The sequence below is a fragment of the Pteropus medius genome, unplaced genomic scaffold, assembly GCF_902729225.1.
Source record: "Pteropus medius unplaced genomic scaffold, Ma_sr-lr_union100, whole genome shotgun sequence".
In the NCBI taxonomy this organism is placed as follows: Eukaryota; Metazoa; Chordata; class Mammalia; order Chiroptera; family Pteropodidae; genus Pteropus; species Pteropus medius.
Window position 1 is genome coordinate 19,176,468 of NW_024340696.1, and position 20,067 is coordinate 19,196,534.

Sequence of the window (20,067 nt, forward strand, 5' to 3'; positions counted from 1 at the left end):
GCAGGAGTAGAGGTACAGAGAAAGTCAAGGAGCCAAGTGGCCAATTGTCAATAAACACGTGAGCCAAAGGTAGGTAGGGAGCACAACAGATGGTTTGATGATATGAGCTCATACTTTTCATGTTTATATAATTATTTGATTAATGTCAATTTCACCCACTATACTGCATGCACTTATAAGGGTAGGGGCCATGTCTGTTGAACAATTTGGTATGCTGCTTTTTTATCAGTTATCATAAACTTATTCTAGCTTTATTTTTAAGTAAATTTATCTAATTATAAAAGTTATTCATGGTAGAAACTTTGGAAAATATAAAAAATTATAAAGAAGAAAATTAAAATCATTTATAATCCCGCCAATTAGCAGTAATCATTACTGACATCTTAGTGTATTTTATTTTGTCTTTTTTTTCTATGAGTACGTGTCATTTTTAATGACTGTATAATAGACCATCCGGTATCACATATTATTTGTATTGTAATATAGTTAGGTTATTTCCAATTTTTCTCTATGTAAATGATGGTGTAATAAATATCTTTGTGCATGAAGCTTTTTCATATATTGGGAATTTCAAACTTAGCTTCTCAAAAATGGAATTACTGAGTTGAAGACTGAATATATTTAAGCTCTTACATTGTATCCTTAAACTGCATTCTAAAGTGATTCTATTAGCAGTAAATGAATTTGCCTATTTTCACAGCATGCTCATCAGCACTGACGATTATACTTTAAAAAATTCTCCTTGTTGTTTTCATTCTAATAGAGATTCCACAAGAAAGAGAACAGCAAACTCGGGTTTATTTTTCAGGTGACAGAGAGGCTGGGCTGAAGAGAAGTGAGAGAATGCAGGCATGGAAACCAATTAGGAAAACGTGGCACTAGTACAGGAAAGAAATGACACAGCCAGGCCGTGATTAGAAAGACGTTTCTGAGAAAGGATGGGTTGAATTTGTAACTGATCTGAAGCTAGCAGGAAGGAAGCAAGAGGTGTCAAGTTCGACTCCAAAGTGTCTAGATTTGGAGGTAGAATGGAGGGTGATGGCATTAACCAAGACAGGGAAAAGGGATGGAGGAGCAGGTTTAGAAGGAAAACAAAGCTTCCTGTTTTTTTTAAATAGGAAAATCAACGGAAGTTTAATAACATGTATACCTCCTGTATACATGAGAAAGACCCAGAAAAACTGAGTAACTCCAAGCTTCCCATTTGCAACCAGAGTTCCAGGTGGAGATGTCAACATATCCATTAACAGCGTGAGTCTGAAGCTTGGGAGAGGATGGCATTGGGGATACAAGTTTGAGAACTGTCTGAATGTAAACGGTAATGAATGAGATCACTGGGGAAAGAGAAATGACTTCTAGGGAAAACCTACATTTGAAAGGTAGAAGAGGAATGAATGAAGGAGAAAGAGTTGCTTAGGAAGCAGGAGGGGAACCAACAGACACTGGAGCCAAACGCCAGGGGGCTAGAAAGGTTCAGGAGGGAGGACGGTCAACAGTGTCAAAAGCTTCCAATGCCTACAGGAATTATGGAGAACCATGATGGAGAGTTCTTGGGAGAGGAATCTCGAGGAGAGGCTGAGAAGGAAATAGAGGATGTGAAATCAGAGGATGTAGAATTGTCTCATGGGCCATTTGGGGGGTGTCCAGAAAGTGTGAGAGGGAGTACTAGCCTCAGTGGGAAGTCATTCTCCTCAAGTTTCTCTATCCTTTCATTGTGGCAAGAGCTAGTCAATGTCCCCACTCCGTACTGCTCACGTGAGTGTACCCAGGTGGTGCAAATTGAAAGCTGGGAGGCCTGGCTCTGGATCCTGGCTTTGCCGTAATCTCAGACATCTGATTTGGGCTCAACCTTTGATCTCTTTACCTATAACATGAAGGAGTCGGTAAGTAAAAGGGAGCCTGAAGCTGGCCTTGGTTCGGTGTTGGTTCACAACCAAAATTTCACGTAGCTGCAGTGAAATGAGAAAAATAAAGTCAAAATTGTGCATTTTTCATGAAGGTACATACCTTTATGCAAAATTGTGCATTTTTCATGAAGGTACATACCTTTAAGGCTGCTATTTATTCTGAGATTATATCTTTCCTACTTTTTCGATGGTAAGCTATCCTTTTGTGAAATGATGGGAGATGGTAGCTGAGAGTTTTCTCCCAGTGCTTCTTTTTCATGTCTTCATTTAGCAAATAGGACGTTTGTAACTCTGCTGGCCCACCAAGTCAGTTTGGGAATGTTATTGATTTATAAATTGCTAAAATGTAGAAGTTTATCTGCGTATCCTCTTAAAATCCCATCTAAGTGTTAAGGACAAAGAAACAGTCCCATCTGGAGCGGCCTTGATATTTTTTAGGGCTCTCACCTCTCAAATCCTAAAATCTCAGCCCTCTGAAGATAGTCCTAATGGTATAGCTCAGCCAGTATAGGGTGGATCAGGCACCGTTGCTCTACCCCGGCTCCTCCCTCCCCCCACCCAGTACAAGAGCTTTGAGTTTGGGCCTTTGCTCCATGATGCCATATCCTGGCCTCTCTTTATCCCACAGTCCACTAGTGTGCTCTGCGTATCTGGCCACCCAGAGCCCAAGCCTCAGTCACCACTGCTCCTTCCCAGCAGTAAGGCTCCACACCAGGCTCCTGCACATAGGAGATGAATTCCGATGAGGAAACTAACTCATCCCCTTCCTTAACCTCCTCCAGGACTGGGATGTGTATCCTCAATGTCTAACAGTCCTATGAGTGCTCAGGGAATATTGGACATTTGTTATTTTCCTACTGCCACTCAGCTAATATGCGGCAGAAACTAAATTTGAAGCCAAATCCTTGCAGTCCAGTCCATTACTCTCTTTCCTCACTGGCGCCACAGAATGGTGGGACATCAGTCATCAGTAGGGGTGACATTTGCAATCAGGACCTTTTCAGCTCCTCAAATCAAACTCAGGGAATGGTGCAAGCATAAGCCAGGTCTTACCTCTGGTGGCAATTTTATTCTGTTCACACTGGGATAAATGTGTACTGTTCATACATGAGATACAGACTTTATAAACTTCCACTTTATTTTTCTCAAAGTAATGATTGCTCTTAGTTTAAGAAGTTGAATTCTACCAAATACACCTTTAACGAAAAACAGCTCCTCTTTGCCCCTGATCACTTTTGTACATTTTTTCTGGTATGCACCTTCATCTATCTAAACAAGCTTAGATGCTATGTCTCCATTTGTTGCGTTTTCCCATCATCTAGTGTCCAGCCTGATGAATGAGTTAGATTTCTAAAGCGCTACCTCTTCCTCTTTTCTGTTCAATGTAATTACAACTTCTTAAGTTAACACTTAATGTTTACTTTATCATAATTATATGATTTTTAGTCACTGAGCTGGTATACCAAGATATGCTTCTCTTCTTGGACAACTTTTGTTTACTCTGAAGTTAAAAATGAGCTCTTATTTTTTTTTTTCATTTGCTTAGTTTTCTGGATACCAGACAATAACTTGTCTTAGAATTTCTAACAGCCTTTTAACATTTCCACATACCAAGCAATTCAGATAATCTACCCATTTCATTTTTTCTCGTAGATCGCCCGCTAGGAACTCACTATTTGGACTGGGTGCTTCTATTTTCCATTATCCTGGGAGTTTCTTTTGCTGCTGTCCTGATTTGGAACCCATGAATCCCACGTCATCGTCTTTCTGGGTTTATTACAAGGAAAAATAAACTTTTATGTATAAAAATGTCTTTACTTCCCTTCAACACTTAATTGATAATTGAGCTGAATACAGAATTTTTGGTTGGAATCATTTCCCCTCAGGATTTTGATACCTTGCTCTATTTTCTTCTAGCTTCTGATGTTTTTATGGAGCAATCTGAGGCAATTTTGATTGCTGATCCTTTGTAAAAGCCTACTTTGTTTGTGTCTCGGGGAAGCCGTTAGGATCTTTTTATCTCTGGGGTTCTGAAATTTCACAATGATGTGCCTCAGTGGAGACTTTTGTCCGTCATTGGGCTTAGCACCCAGGGGACTCAGTCAAACTGGAAACTCAGATCCTTTAGCTCTGGGAAAATTTTTCATTTTACTTATTTTAATAATTTTCTCCTCACCATTTCTCTGTCCTCTCTAAAATTAGGCAGAGTGAGGGCGTAGAGTGTAATGGAAGATAGTGTTTTAGGCAGAGTGGCCAGGGAAATGTTTCTCTGGTAAAGTGACACTTGAGCAGAAATTTGAATAAGTATCTTTTCATCTATCAGAGAAAAATTATATTTTTCTTTTGTTCCTTGCATTGTCTCTTTTTCTTGTCAGTTTCTTTTGTTCATCTTTTTTGGTTTATCTCTTCTGTCAGGAAGCTTTGCTCACGTGTCTGGTGATCTTCGGCTGAGTGTTGACATTGAGGGGGAAGCACTAAAAACCATGGGAAGCTCTGTCTGTGTGCCTGGGGCTTGTCAAATTAAATTAAATTCCACTTAATTCTCTTCACTCCACCTTCGGTCACTCTCTGAAATTCCTGGGCCTTTCCAGAATTCTGCAGGGCAAACTTTTGGGCTCCTCATGGGCCTCTCCCTCTGTAGGCCATGAAATTTCTGGTTCTTCCATCCCATCCCTTGTCTGCGATGTTTCTTTGTCCTTAACACTTAGATGGGATTTTAAGAGGATACGCAGATAAACATGTCTTCAACACACTATGCTAAATATGTTTAACCAGAATGTAAGATATTCTGTGAAATAAATGCTAGCAAACAAATCAGCCTAAGATTTTTTTTTTTTTTCCTTTAAGAAAAAGAAAACCCTTGCAGGGTATCCCTCCTGCAGTGAGACCACTGAACTTGACAGTCATGGAATTTTATGGGTAAAGTGGCCTCAGACATTACCTCTTCTCCCCACCTCATTTTACAGATATAGAAAAGGAAACCCAGACAGCATGAGTCTTACCCAAAGTCACAGCAGAGAAATGGAAGGAGTCCCTGTATCTTATACTTGTAATCTATGCCTTTCCCACTGCTATTCTGGCCTCCCCAGAAAAGCCCCTCAGGCAGTAGAAAGATTTTCCTCTTGATGGGACTTCCAAAGCAAATGCTTTTTTGCCCTCTGGGCCAGTCTGACCCGGATCAGTCCCATCTGGAGAAGAACCATGACAATGAACTAGACGTTGTTTCTCAAGCAAGACCAGGAGTGTTCCTGGCATATTAAACAGAGATCATTTCTTAAAGGACAAAGTCAAGATAACAAATCCACCTTAAAATAAACCTCAAGTCAGATTACCAATTAACACCTACATGTATTTAAGCAAAATAAGTTTAATTGTCTAATTAATTTTTCACCAATTAAGTCCATTTTTATATGCTACATTTTCTATTGCCTTGGAAATGAAAGTAATTGGATCCCTTTATAACTATTTTCCACTTCCTAGTTTGCTAAGTCGTTCAACGCTATTGTCCACAGAAAATATAAAAATATATATCACCCCAAACCAGTCTCATTACAATCTTATAAAGTTCATAAAGTACTTCTGTTCAGGGGGTGAAGGGTGGAGGGTAGCTGCAAAGATGAAAATGAGAAAAGGTAGAATCCAGTAGAATATATGCCCATGGTAGGCAGCTTCTAACGTGGTCCCTAGCGATCTCTACCTCTTGGCATTCACACCTTTGGGAAGTCCCCTCCCCTAGAGTGTAGGCTGACCTAGTTACTCCGTTCTAAAGAGCAGAATGTGACAGAATTGATGGGATGTCATTTCAAAGATTAGATTGTAAGAAGACTTCCATCTTGGTCACTCTCTCTCACTTTCTCCCTCTCCGCCTCTCTCTTTCTCAGATCACTCAGTCAGGGTAAAGCTCTGTCATGAGCATCCCAACAGGGGATGCCAAGGAACTGAAGCCTCCTACCAAAAGGCATGTGAGTGAACTTGGAAGTGGAACCTCCAGCCCTGCTCAGTCCTTCAGAGGCTGCAGTCCCCCCCAACAGCTTGAGTGCAACCTCATGAGAGACCCTGAGTCAGACCACCTAGCTAAGCCACTCCTGGATTCTTCGCTTATGTGAGATAATGAATATTTACTGTTTAAAGCTGCTAAGTTTGGAGATAATTTAGTTTACGGCATTAGTAGAAGAGAACTAAGCATGAATTCTGACTCTTCTACTTTCCTGCAGAAGCATCTTTTATATGTCCCTTAACCTCTCTTAATTATGCTGGTTTCTTTGTCTATAAACTGAGAATAAAGACCTTATCTACCTCACATAGTTGGTGTGGGGTTCGAGGAGAAAAATGGAATTTTAAATGATTATGCAGTATTCAGCATTTTTATCTACATTATCGTATTTAATTTCTTTCAAATGGAAAAGAAACACATGTGGAACATATCCAGTAAATTGGAAAAACATACTAGTATTATTAGAGCCAACTCATTTTATGATTTATTAAAACATTGTTTAACTAAATATCAATCTTGGATCAACCTTAAATAAACCATATGCCTTTTAGAACCGATGGGTTTTAATTAGTTTCTTAATTAGCATGTGAGAAGTTTGTAAACCTGTTAGTTTTGCTATCAAAATCAGAAGAACAAGCTCTATATGAGCTCTTCAGGGCTAGGGCTAAGGCCCACAGGCCCCTCAAGTTAACGTGGCCCAGGCACAACTCTCTTCCACGACCCCCTTCTCCATAGTCAGGGCCTCATTAATGAAACCACCACCCTCCTGCTCCTCAAGTCATCTTCCCAGAACCCTCCCCTTCCACTCCTCACCCCATATCTTGTCACCGAACCCTGCAATTCTAATTCAGAAACATTTCTTCCCTTTCACCCCGATGCTGTTGTTCTAGTTCAAATTCATCTCTTCCACATTTAATCATTAATATTATTATAATATTCTATGTCATTTTAGTATACTTTAAATATAATATTATATATAATTATACTATTATAATAATATACATTAGTAGATAATATTTCATGATGATATATTAGGTTTCGGGAGTTGAGCTCTGCACTGGTATCAGACTTATGGGTCTTCATCCAGCTTGCAAGAGCTAAACTAGATTAAAGGTTAAGAATAGGGTCTACATCTCTGCTTTCCACTTACTGTGTGCCCTTGGGCAATTTACTTAACCTCTCTGTGCTTCAGTTTTCTCACTTGGAAAATAGATAATAGCACTATACCATCAGGATTAAAAGAGTTAAAATATTTTAAATGCTTAGACCAGTGTCTGGAAATCAAAAAATGTTAGCTATTATTATTTCTGGTGCACATCATGTTTTCTCCAACATGTCTACCATCCTTTACAGAGCAGTCTGACCCTTCTTCCTAAGGAAGCATCGACTTGTCATTCTCCTAGCAAACGTCAGTAACATGTGCCCTAGCATGGCCCCCCTCTTCAGCTCACCTCTCTGGCCCTAAGCCTCCAATTATCCCCATGCTATCTCCCCTCTGCCTGCTCCACAGAAAGTCTCACCATTCCCAAAATACGCCAATCTGAGCCTAACTCTGTGTCTCTGGGCCAAGAAATATGAGGTACAGAGGAGAGAGTACAGGCTTGTTCAGGTGGTGGCAAAAGACAATGCCCAAGATGGCAGCTGGATGTTCCCACCTGTCTTTCAAGCTTATCTAAAAAGAAGAGATCAAAGAGGGCTGGCACATAAGTACTTCCCATGGCAGCCCTCCCATGGCAGGCCTTAAAATGGCTAGGGATGTTGGCTACCAAGAAAAATCAGTTGAAAAGGAAAGGAATGATACCTTCACTAGGCTTACTTTCCCTGTGAGCATAGAACTCTGCTATTATCAGAGGAAACAGAAAAAGAAAAGAAAAGAAAGAGTTTGAACTTTAGAGTAAGTACAACTTGTATCCAAATCCTGGCTCTACCTCTAGCTAAACAAGCACTTACCCTTAGTTTCCTTGGCTGGAAAACAGAATAATAATGGTTCCTTTGCGGAGCTGATGTGAGGAGTAAATGAAGAAACTTGTGTGAAAGTACCCAGCACATCACAGCTCTAGATTAAATATCACCTTCCCATTTTCTACTGTCCTGTTCTCTGTGCCCATGAAGGGCTCCCTGCTTGCCCCAACCTGTCTTCCCCATGAATTCCTACTCAATCTTCAAGTCTCAGCTGAATGTCCTCCTCCCAATGAAGCCTTTCCTGGCTTTCCCAGGCAGAGTTCATGGCTCCTGCCACTGGATTGGGAACTCCTCCAGGGCAGGAATCATTATCTAAATGGGAATTTAGGTTACCATTTAGTATCCTCAGAGGCTGGCATTATTCAAAAGTAAATATCTCTTGGATAGTATTCAGTGATTTCCTTGTGAAAATGAAGGATTCTTAGGTGCTCACAATATTTTCATTACAGTACTATTTGTAATAGAAAAAACTGGGAAGCGACAAAAAAATGTCTAATAATTAGGAATTAAGTAAATCATGGTTCATCCTCAAAATGCGGTGGTATGCTGCCATTAAAGTCATCTTGTGGAAATGTGCTGTTGACATTAAAAAATGTTCTCAATATACATTATGAGAGAAAAAAGCAGGTTTCAAAACAGTACTATGTACAGAATGATCTCGTTTTGTGATAAAAATATAAATGTTTATATATGCATAAAAAAGGTCTGGAAGGACCCAGTGGTTGTCTCTGAGTGGGTGGAATTTGCATGTTTCTTTTCCCTCCTTATGCTTATATGTATTTTGTGATTTTTTTTATAATGAGCATAAATTACTTCTGTAGTAAGGAAAAAAATTTTTAACTACCAAAAATTGTTTTTGTGATTGTAATGCATTTTCATTGTAGAAAATTTGGAAAGTCTGTAAACTATAAAAAAGAAAAGATAATTATGCATTTGTTCTACTGAGAGTCTATTAACATTCTAGTATATTTCTTTCTAGTCATTTTTTAAATCATGTATGAATTTTTCAAACTACTTGAGATCAAACTGATCTATAGTTTAATATCCTGCAATTTTCATTCCATTGTGAATATTTTCCAAAATTATTACAAATTCTAAATATTAGATGTCTTACAAAGGGCTAGAACAATCAGCTATCCCAGGGAGAAAAAAACAGAAGAAATGAAAACAGGGTTAATGGCCTCCCAAGTACAGCAGAGGCATTTTAAAGACTTTCCTAGGCCCTAGAGAGGTCTTATATTGTTTAAAATACTTTAAAATATTTCATATTAACAATTTTAACTGTAAAATTTTTGAAAGGGCTTTTTATACTTTTGCTCTTAAATCTGGCTAAACATACCCATTTAATTTACAACTGGTGAACAACTTGCCTAATTTACAATTGGCTATAATTTCTCAGTAACCATAATGCATATTTGAGAACTCTTGCAAAGTGAAAAAAATCCAACTTAAAAATTGTTTTCAAATATAAAGAAACACCAGATTTTTAACAATTAATAAAGTTAACCCAATGTTACATTTTATAGATTTTTAATTAAACATGTCTTGACTTTATGGTTTCCTTTTCATATTTTGGTGCCAATAACTTTGTTCAGATCTCAAACCTTTTCCTAGGCCCTAGAAAAGTACCTAGACCTTGGGCTCTGTGTCTACCGTGCTTCATGGAGGAAAACACTCTGCCTGAGCCCCTTCAGCTGCTGGGCAGTCATGGCAGACAGACATCAGAAACTTCCAGCAAGGGTGGGAGCCACTGCAATGGCCAGCAACAGGAGAGGCCAGTTTATTCGGCAGACTTGTTCTTTCTGTGCCGATCTCCAAATACAAAATGGGAAGGTTTGGACAAGAGGTTCCTGCACCAGTTGGTTATTGCTTCTCAAATAGAACAAATAAACTGGGGAGAAAGAGGAGGGGAAGGAGGGAAAGACAGAAAAGGAAGAAAAGAAAAGAGGAGAAGGAAGGAGGGAGGGAGGGAAGGAGAGAGAGAAGAAAGAAAGAAAGAAGCATGGTAGGAAAGCTTCTACTCATTAGTTGCTTATGACTACCATGCACTGAGTCGAGAGCTTTACATACTACATTTCATTCAATACTCACAGCAGACCTATAAGATGGGACTATTGTCACTCTTATTTTATAGATAAGGCTCCTGAGGCTCAGAGAGGTTAAGTCATTGACCTAAGGCCACACAGCTAAAAAGTTACAGAGCTGACCCAAGACTGTCCAACTCTAAAGCCTGCACACTAATCCCTACACCATATGGCCTCCCCAAATACACCTGACCTATCTGGCCCTCCTCCCAAGTTCCAGAAGGATGGAATTTAAAGCTAGAAGAGCCCCATGACATTGGATCACCCTTCCTGTCTATCTTTATCACAGCACTGCTCTCAAAGAAAGTCTGGTTCCCTGTAGACATCCTACTGGGTCGGGCACTTCCATTCCCGGGGATACCATGCCTAGCCCAGAGAATGTACTCAGGACATATTGGCTGAATTAATAAATCAAATAAACCTCTTGTTTTACTGAGAAGGAAGACCAGAGAAGGTAATATAGAGACCACACGTGGGGATAATTTGCCAGGGGGTCACCTAGCAAGGTAGTGATGACAGACTCTGGATTAGGATCCCAGCCAACCTTCTTGCATTGTTTTACCTGAATTTTATAGGTCTTTCTACTTTAATCATCTCATTTCATCCTCACAACAACCATGTGATTATTATTGTATATCATCAAATCTAATATCATCAGTAAGACACACCACTATTTTATGTAACGATAAGAAAAATTTTTTTTAAAAACCCTGCTACGTATCCTTGAGAGACACCTTTGGCTGTATATGAAAAATGTGTGATGTTATCTACATATTGTAGATGTGAAAACAGAGGCCCAGAGGCATGAAGTGGCAAGCCTTGGTCACACAGCTATTAAGGGTCAAATGTATGAGTCAAACTAGTCCTGGGCTCTCTCTATAATTGTACGTCAAGGCACAAGATTTATTTGATGGATGGGGTTTTTTTTTCCCTGCTATTTAAATGAGAATCTTAATTTAGCTGGTGACACAGCTCCTTCCTACATTTCAGAGTGTTTTCTCAGCATCTAGCACTGTGGCTGGCCAACAAGTCCTCAAAAAATATCTAAGAGATGGGGCAGGGGGAGCTATCACACTATGAGGCACCTCAGAAGTCTGAGTTAGTGGCCACTTCTGTGTTGCTGACACTAGGAGAGGTAAAATGCAAACGCAGACTGGGGTGGGGTAGGGTGGGGTAGGAGGCCCTGTACTTAGATTGGGTCCTGAGGCAGACAGACCCAGTCAGAATCCCAGCTTTGCCAGCTTCTAGCTGTGGGACCTTGGGTGAGTTATTTAATCTCTGTGAGTCTCTGCCTCCTGGTTGGTAAAATGGGAATAATGCAATACTACCTATCTTGTGGGATGGTGTGAAAATTAAATGAGAAAGTGGAAGTAAAGAGCTTAGCAGTGTCAGCACCTGGCAAACACTCAACAGATCACAGCTAAAGCCATGTACAGGAAGGAATGTCTGTCCCACATCATCTCGAACAAAACTAAACTGGCTAGGCATTGGGGGATTCATGATTGAGGACCCTCAGCCTCGGATTGGCCATATAACAGGCATGTAAATAGCAGAAAGACTACCACCAGTTTTTTAAAAATCCAATACAGAAAATAAGAAATGAGAGTTGGAAAATCACCACAAACACTGAGCTAATTGATCAAATCATAAGCATTTACCTTGATCAATCTAGGCAAAAATGTTTAAAACCCTGACGAGAAGAGATGATTTTCTAGGAAACAGAAAATATGACAACTAATTCCAGAAGAGTTTTTAAAAATACACTGAAAAAACCTGAAACATACTAAATACCGTAAAATAGATTGACAATGTTTTGAAAGAGCTGTATCCCAAAAAAAGTGTCAGGTCCAGATGGTTTCATGGGTGAATTCTACCTGCTATTTCAATTGTTCCAGAGCAAAGAGAAAGCAGGAAAACTTCCAAATTCTTTTTCTGAAGCCAGCATAACAATATATGAAACCTGACAGAGAGACAATAAAAGAAAGATTCAAAAGGAGATGCTGGAAGCTGCCTCTCTGCAAAGTCTGTAAACATTTCCCATAGACTCGAGAGCAAAATAAAGATTTCCACTAACACTATCATTATTTCACATTGTTCTAGAAGTGCTGGCCTATATAATTATAGAACAGAAAAAAAGCAAGAAGTATGAAAATGGAAAGAAGAAAGCAAAATTATCATTATTTTTAGATGATATGACTGTAAACCAAGATAATTCACTCAGGAATTAGCAATCAAATGATTCATTATCAATAAAATAAGATGATTGGTTATATGACTAATATACAAAAGTCAGTAGCTTTCTTATATGCAATCAGCAACCTGTTAGAAAATATAAGAAATGATTCCATTCAGATGAGCAACAACATGAAACACAACTATTACAAATGTGCCTAATCCGTAAGAAGAATGCTGTAGAATGCTACCGAGGCACTTAATAGTCTGAATAAATGTAAACACATATCCTGTTTTTGAATAGGAAGATGTACTACTGTAAAGATGTCAGTTCTCACAAATCATCATATTTACAGTGACTCCAATTTTTAAAACATACTATAAGAATTGCTTTTGGAACAAGACGGGCTGATTCTAAAGTTCTCATGGAAAAATAAGTATGCAAAAATAGCCTAGAGGGAAAAATAAGATAGCGAGGATAGACTCCCTACCAGACATTAAAACATAATGTAGTTTCTTAGATATGACACCAAAACCACAAACAACAAAAGGAAAAAATAGATAAGTTGGACTTCATCAAAATGAAAGACTTTTGTGCTTCAAAGAACACTAGTAAAAAAGTGAAACTACAACTCACGGAATGGGAGAAAATATTTTCAAATCATATGTCTGATAAGGGTCTAGTGTCTGGAATATATAAAGAGCTTTTACAACTAAATAAAAAAGACAGAAAACCTAATTTTTAAATGGGCAAAGGATCTGAATAGACGTTTATCCAAACAAGATACAAAAAAGGTCAATGAGCACAGGAAAAGATGCCATAGGTCATTAGTCAATAGGGAAATGCAAGTCAAAATCACAAGAAGGTACTACTGCATGCTCACGAGGATGGCTAAAATCAAAAAGACAAACATCAATAAGTGTTGGCGAGCATGCAGAAAAATTGGAACCCTCATACACTGCTATTAAGAATATAAAACGGTGCAGTCACTTTGGAAAACAGTCTGGCAGTTCTTCAAAATGTTATCGTATGACCCAGCAATTCCATATATATGATAAATATGTATATATATATATATCCAAGAGAACTGAAACATATGCCTACAAAAAACTTGTACACAAATGTTCATGGCAGCATTATTCACAACAGCTAAAAACTGGCAATGATCCAAAGGTACATCAATTGAAGAATGGATAAATAAAGTGTGGTATAGCCATACAATGGATGACTATATGGCATTAAAAAGGAATGGAGTACTAATACGTGCCACAACACGGAGGAACCTTGAAAACATTGTGTTAAGTGAAAGAAGTCACTCATAAAATGCCCCATACCATAGAATTCTATTTATATGAAATGTACAGATTAGGCAAATCCATATAAACCAAAAATAGATTAAAGTGATTGCCAGGAGCTGGGGGCAGAAGGGAGTAGAGTGATTGCTAACGGGAACAGGATTTCTTTGTGGGGTAATAAAGACATTGTGAAATTAGATAGCAGTTATGGTTACTCAAGTCTGTGAATATGCTAAAAAAACACTGAATGGTATACTTAAAGGGGTGAATTTTTATAGTGTGTGAACTATGTCTCAATAAAAGTGTTATTTAAAAATAATGTAAAAATTTAGTAAGCAAAACAGCTCAAAAGACCAAAATAGATACACTTACCCAACTAGAATTTAGTATATAATCAAGGTGGCATGTCCAGTAAGAGGAAAGATAGATTATTTGGAAAATGATACTGGAGCAATATCCCTTAATGGGTTAACGATGGCAGGCAGAGGGCAACACCTGGAACTTTACCTTGCTCCTTTCAGCTAAATATGTCTAGATGTATCAAAGACTTAAATGTAAAAAGTAAAACCAAAAAATATGAAAATTAAATGGGAGAACTTTTAAAATCTCAGAGTGGGAAAGGCAAAACACAAACACAAAGGCCCCCAAAGCGGGGGGAGGAGGTATAAGCACAGGAAAAGATAAATTTGAGCAATAAATATTTTAAATTTCTACATGGAAAAAATTAAAAAATAAATAATAAACTGGACAAAATATTTATAAAAATATAACACATTTCCAATTTTCCTTATTATATAAAAAGGTAGTGTGTATCACTAAGAAAAAGCAAGCCAATAGAAAAATAAACATGAACAAACCATTTCCAGAAATAAAAATATAAATATGAAAAGATATCAAACTCTATTCTTAATTAAAGAAATGTACATTAAAACTAGTTACCATTTTTTATCTATCAAATTAGCCAAGATGAAAAAGTTTGCTAAAATACTGCATGTTCAAAGCTGTAAAAAATAAATTGGTATAGTTGAAAACTATGTCCACATAAAGCCTGCATACTGATGTTTGGATCAGCTTTATTCATAATTGACATATCCTGAAACCAATAGGTGAATGGACAATCTGGTACATTCATACAATGGAATATTATTTAGCAATTAAAAGGAATGAGTTATCAAGCAACAAAAAGATATGAGGGTTATTAAATGCATATTAGTAGGTGAGAGAAGCCAATCTGAAAAGGCTATATGCTACATGATTCTAACTATATGACATTCTGGAAAAGGTAAAACTATGGAGACAGTAGAAATATCAGTGTTTGCTAGGGGTTCGGAGCTGGGGAGACCAGGGTAATTAGGTGAAGCACAGAGGATTTTTTAGGGCAGTGAAACTATTCTGTAGATATATATTGTTATACACTTGTCAAAACCCATAGAATGTAGCCACCAAGAGTGAGCTCTAGTGTAAACAGTGGACTTCAGTTACTAATAATATATCAACATCAATTTATCAATTGTAACAAATAGACCATATTAATACAACATGTCAATAATAGGAGAAACTGTGGAGGAGCAGGGAGGTCTGTGGGAACATTGTACTTTCTGATCAATTTTTCTGTAAACCTAAAACAGCTCTAGGTTGTTATAAATACACAGGCTATTAATTTTTTAAAAACTTGCACTAATCATTGGTGGTAGGTGTGTAAATTGGTACAATCCCTTTGGAGTAAAATTTGACAACACTTCCTAAAATTTTTAAAACACATATACCATTTACACAGTGCATTTCCACTTCTATATATGTAAGACTTTATCTTACATATATAATCACAAGTAAGAAATGACACTTACACAAAGACATTTATCTGTTCTGTTTATGATAGCAAAAGACAGGAAATAACATTGTGGTAGGCAGAATAATGCCCCCCTACACACACACACATCAGAATGTCTACATTCTAATCTATGCATGGCAAGGGGGAATTAAAGTTGCAGATGGAATTAAGATTGCTAAACAGCTGACCTTAAAATAGAGATTATCCCAGATTATCCCAGGCAGCTCAGTGTAATCACAAGAGTCCTTAAAAGTGAAAGCAGGAAGCAGAAAAAGAGAGAGTGATGTGGTTTGAGAAGAACTCAAACTAGTTTGCTGGCTCTCAAGATAAAAGAAAAGGACACAAGCCAAGGAATGTAGGTGGTCTCTAGAAGGTAGAAAAGCCAGGAAACAGATTCTCCCCTGGAGTCTTCAAATGAACACAGTCCTGCCGACACCTTGATTTTAGCCCATCGAGACCCATTTCAGACTTCTAAACTCTAAGGTAGTTTGTGTTGTTTTAAGGCACTAGATTTGTAGTAATTTGTCACAGCAGCCATAGAATACAAACCTAAATGTCTACCCATAGCGGACTAGCTAAATAAATGTAATACTGTGCAGCCTTAAAAAGAATGAGGCACCTCTATATACTGATAGAGAATTAATTTCAAGATATATTGTTCAGTGAAAAAAAAAAAAGCAAAGTCTAAGTAGAACATATATAGCATGTTATCTGTGTCTAAAGGAAGCAGTTTTAAATTCTCAAAAATCCTTATGTATGCATAGAATATCTCTGGAAAGATCCACCAGAACTTGGGAATATCTATTATCACCAGGGAAGAGAAACGGGTGACACTAGGTTCCCATGGCAGAGATGCTCATTTTCCACTATTATGTTTTGTTGTTCATTTGTTATCAAGTACGAGTAATACTTTAAGAATAAAGAGAAAGAAAATTACTTTAAAAAAAAAAAGGGGTGAGCTTTGCTCACTCTTAAATGATTTTTTGTGTTTTAATCTTTTTAATGAGTATTGATTGAAACTCTTCCACCTGTGGCACACTGTCACATGTCTTTTCTCCTTTAATCTGCCTACTGACTCTGACAGGTTGGTGTTATTATTATCCCCGCCCACAGCTGAAGCGCTGAGGCTCAGAGAGGTTTAGCAATCAAATTGCACAGCTGGTAAGTTTTGCAGTTGGATTTTAAAGCCTAGTCTGGCTCCTTGAACTACCACATGTTATCGCCGGTTCCAACAGCCACAGTAGGGGTCAGCTTAACTCTCGAATGCTGCTATAAGGAGCTGTCACACAGAGATCTCAGCCCTCCCATCTCGTTCTATCTGGTCTATTCCCAGATCTTTGAGCTGAGGAGGTCAGCCTCGAAAGGGGTCTACCAATGCTGCTTTCTGGTTTAGACCACCTTCTCTGGTAACATCTCCCAGCAAAGCTTCTTTAGGGCTTTCTGGGGAGAGACCTCTGCCAGCAGTCACTGTGGCTCTGTTCTCTCTGGTGGGCTCACATTGCAGTGGATGCAGCGCAGCCACCTGCTTTCCTCAGGCAGAGATGAAACCCTAGAGATGAGGGGCCTCTGTGCAGTGTTACATCTTCATGAAATGAGGCTGCCCTGAGATTCCTCGTTCCTGCAAGCTCGAAGCCAGAGATGAAGGGGGTTCTCCCTGTCTGTCGGCAACTTACAACTCAAGGTGAACAAATCCACTTCCTGAACCTCACTTTTTGGTAACATGGAGATCAGATTCCTGGCTTGTATTGACAGATGTTGCTAGGCCATTTACTTGTTGGGAGAGCTGTTTAAATAAGGCCCAACTGCCTTTCATGTTGAGGATCTCAAAGCATTTAAAGATGAGTAATTAATAAAGTTCGACCTCCAGAAAAAGCAAGAATTATTATCTTCATTTTATAAATAGATCAAAGGTCACACAATCAATGGCAGATGTAGGAAACAGATGTAAGAATTCTGCTTTTGTCCCTGGCTGCAGCCACTAGCTCCCACCCCTGGTATCACTGACAGACCTCCTTTCTGCTCTCTGACTTCTGGCCAAAGACGTGGAATTGGCCTTTATATGTTTCCACTTAAAGGTTTGAATTCTATGTATGGTTCATGTGCCTTTGATATGTCTGGAATTTATAAAAGAAAAGGAGAAGAATGATATTTGATGCTTTTCAGAGATCGTGTTGGGACTGAGCCTTATGTAGTAGGTCAAATGCCAATGGAGGGGGGAAAAAAACCCGCTCACCAGATCTTCAGGAAGTTCACTTTTATTCTCTCTCTAAAAGAACTTTGTCTGTTAAAATCAAACGGAGCTTATCTATAGTCACCAAAATGATTATTTTGGGAATAACAAAAGTCACCATTTATTGAGTACCAACTGTGTGCTAAGCACTGCTCTACTTACCTGCATACACTATATTGTGTGATTCTCACAAATAGTCAAGGAGGTTTTTATTATTCATTCGTTTTTATAGATAATAAAACTGGGCTTAGAGATAGAACATGGGTTGAAGAGAAAGGAAAAAAAAGAAAGAAAGAAAATGTTCAAAGGAAATAAATCAAGCAAAAATGATTGGCTATATACTTTGTGCCAGAGATGTTATGTTGCAATAAATACAAAGACAGAGATGCAAAAGTGAATAAAATCGCTCCATAATCCTGCTCTCAAGGAGTTCTTAGCCTTATGGGTCATTGAGGGTGAGTGCTGAGAAAGCAAGCATTATAAAAAGTCAAATAATGTCAATACAATTCATTCCAGAAGTATTTATTGAGTTACTGGGATGTGTTAGACACCGTATTAATTTCAGGGCATGGTCCGTCTTCTCATGGAGCTTACGGTCTAGTCGGAAAGTCAGAAATTAACCAAATCATTCACACAGATTTAAACTGGCAATTGAATAGAGTAAAAGACACCAGATGAGCTACAGCCTGACTAAAGATTAGTATCTAGAATATATAAAGAACTCCTACACATAATAAGAGAGAATCCAACAGAAGCATTGTCAAATGAACCAAGGGGCAATTCGAAAAAGACGGAAGACAAATGTCCAATAAACAAATGAAAGTATACTCAGTCTATCTTGTAAACAGGGAATTGCAAATTAAAACATGAAATACCATTTTGTACCCATAGGCTTGGCAAAAATTTTAAAGTCTGACATTACCAAGTGTTGTTGAGGATGCCAAGCATGGGAACTCTTATATATTGCTATCAAAGAGTAAATTGGTACCACCACTTTGTAAAACCTTTCGGCCATGCCGAGTGAAGCTGCCATTTCATATGACCTGAGCCCAGTAATTCCACATCCAAGTATCTACCCAGATGGCTCATTTTCACACAGGGGGAAGAGTATAAAAATATTAATTGTAGCGCTAACGACAACAACAACGACAAAAACTGGAAATAAGCTGAATGTCCTCCAGAAGGAGATGAGTAAGTAAAATGTGGTGAACTTGGACAATGGGACCCTAGTCAGCAGTGAAAATGTATGATCTAGAATTGCATGTATCAGCGTGGATACATTTTGAAATCATAATGCTGCATGAAAAAAAGCAAGTTGCAAATGTTATATTCAGTATAATGCCATTTCTTCAAAGTTTACAAGCATGCCAAATAATTCTATAAAATGTTTATAGGCACAAATATAAGTAGTAAAAACACAAAAGTGTGCGTGGGAATGATAAACCCCAAATGCAGAAGAGTGGTTACCTTAGGGAAAGGACAGAAATGGCTTCTGTGGGCTCCACCTAGAGTAAAGTTTAAAGTCCTTAAAATTTTTTGAAGAAAATATAGCAAATGTTATGCTTTGGCAAAGAAGGGGGATAGGGGAGGAGCAGAGAATAAACAAGTGTCAATGATATTATTCTCTGTAGGTTTTTATATGCTTTGATCTATCAAAGGAGGATTTGACTGAATGAGGGGTTGGGGGTGGGGATGGGCACAAACCATGCAGGGCCTCATAGGTCATCTTGAAGGGTCAAGTCTTTATGCCCAATATGTTGAAAGCAGTAGGGATAGAAAGCTTTGAGGGGCCAGAGATACCTCACTCAGCCTGATAGTGGAACGGGGGAAGGCATCCTTAAAGAGGTGACTCACCTCATGAGTATTGGAGAATGAGTAAGAGGAAGCCAATTAAGGGAGGAAGGGAGATGAGAAGCAAATTCCCTGGATAAGGCCCAACAATAATAGACACTAAGAACCTTCAGTATTGTGGTCCCAGTGGGGTCCTTTACTGGGTGTTAGATAGAAAATGGAAGACGATCGTGTCCATGACAGAGGCCTTAGGGTCCCAGGCTGGGTGGCCAGCCTTAAGCCAAGAGAGGCTTGGCCAGACATGGGCTGTAGGTGGCTGCTCAAGCAGTGTGTGGAGGACGGATGTGAAGGAGGCAGGTGCAGACAAGGAGATCTTTGAGGGGAATGTTAATAGCTTAAACCAGGCCAGCCGGAATTAGGATAAAGAATGAAGAGTGCCTAGAGAGGTATTTAGGAAGGAAGGCAATTAGGAGGGAAGGCAAGGTGTCTGGATGATGGGGTGGGTCTCGGTGCCATCACTGAGACGGACAATAATAGTAGCAAGACGCGGCGGGTTGGGGGTTCGTGCAGGGCAAGTCAAGTGGAACTGTCGGGCAAACAACGGGATGGGCGCGCCGGGGCTGCGGACGCAAAGCTGGGAGCGGGAGGCGCCTCCTTTGGGTGGTATTATCCAAGCACAGCAAATGAGTTAGTTGGTCCAGGAGGGCAGGGGAAAAAGCTGAGCAGGGCGCTGAGGGACGATAAGGAATGGGGTGGGGGTTGGAGAACAGGAGGGGAAGGATCACGCAGACTCTGACCAG